We start from the raw sequence: 1,240 nt of genomic DNA, 5'->3' as shown, positions 1-1,240 counted from the left end.
GATCATTTAGAGGAAGTAAAAGTCGTAACAAGGTTTCCGTAGGTGAACCTGCGGAAGGATCATTAACGTTCCGGAGGTCCTGCTCTGCGTCGAGAGTCCTCTCTTTTGGGAGAGACGCGCGCTCGCAGCAGTCGGCGACTGAATGGACGCGCTGAAAAGGCGCTCTCAGAGAAAAAGAAAATAACGGATTTGACGGAATTTGTTGTTGTGTTTTGATATAACGACGGACGCCGTCGCGCCTCTCTGACCGAAAGTAGTCGGCAAGCAGAGCAGCGCGCCCGGCGGTGTTCGACGACGATTCGGAGCGAGACGCTTCGCGATCACGCTCGTGTGTGTGCCATTCTCCGGCCATACACACACGCAGAGCGTCGATTCGGCGTTGAGCGCGAACCGGTGGTAACCTATGCCCGCGCACGCGTGTGTGCAGCACCCACGACGTTCGTCGACGCGCGCCCTCCCCGTTGTCGCGGGGCAGCGGTCAGCGTGCCGAGAACACACGGTGTGCGACCGCGAGTGCCGAGCGAGAGGACCCCCATATATTATTATAATATATATATATAACACAGAGAAGGGATCGATGATATTTCGACCAATCTGTCAACTGTGTCGGTCCGACGGTTTCTTCAAAGAGCTTCCGCCCCGGCTCTCCCGTTGCGGGAGAGACGCTCCGAACGAGAAACACACAACTCTATCTTTGTGCCGTAGCCTTCCCTGGCGGGAGGCGGCGGTCCGCGCGCGTCCTCGGACGCGCGCGGACAGGCTGATCGAAGAGCCACCACGATTATTCTCTCTCTCTCTCGTCCGAGAGAAGAGACCACGATGGTTGAACGAGAAGCGCGTTTCTTCGCGAACGCAAAAATTTCGAACGATTACCCTGAACGGTGGATCACTTGGCTCGTGGGTCGATGAAGAACGCAGCTAATTGCGCATCAACTTGTGAACTGCAGGACACATGAACATCGACATTTCGAACGCACATTGCGGTCCACGGATACAATTCCCGGACCACGCCTGGCTGAGGGTCGTTTTAGTACCCCTAAACTGCTTGCGCCCGAAAAGCGCGCACGGCCACGACGCGGGCGACCAGAGAATGGCGCGCGCGTCGCCTGTGCCCTGTGCAACGCTTACAATGGGCGTACGAGCGATCGTTGGACGTTCGCCCGAGGTGTCTGTGCCGCGCCGACCGGCCGCGGTGCAAATCCTGGCGTCGTCTGAAATGACACACCGAAATAATAATAAT

The 1,240-nt window shown here is 57.1% G+C and overlaps 2 non-coding genes across 2 annotated transcripts in view; both read left to right on the top strand.

Moving 5' to 3' along the window:
• The window catches only part of LOC146720729 (small subunit ribosomal RNA), a 1,921-nt gene extending 1,856 nt beyond the window's left edge, over window positions 1-65 (top strand). The window contains exon 1 of the ribosomal RNA XR_014925959.1: window positions 1-65. This exon is cut by the window's left edge and continues 1,856 nt beyond it. This is a non-coding gene — a ribosomal RNA (small subunit ribosomal RNA).
• Window positions 66-870: 805 nt separating this feature from the next.
• On the top strand, window positions 871-1,025 carry LOC146720728 (5.8S ribosomal RNA). Its single transcript, XR_014925958.1, has one exon. It is a non-coding gene; the product is annotated as a 5.8S ribosomal RNA (ribosomal RNA).
• Window positions 1,026-1,240: the final 215 nt, after the last annotated feature.

This window comes from Nylanderia fulva, unplaced genomic scaffold, assembly GCF_048542155.1.
Source record: "Nylanderia fulva isolate GAGA-0341 unplaced genomic scaffold, ASM4854215v1 Scaffold624, whole genome shotgun sequence".
In the NCBI taxonomy this organism is placed as follows: domain Eukaryota; kingdom Metazoa; phylum Arthropoda; class Insecta; order Hymenoptera; family Formicidae; genus Nylanderia; species Nylanderia fulva.
This window is presented reverse-complemented; position numbering and strand designations above follow the sequence as displayed.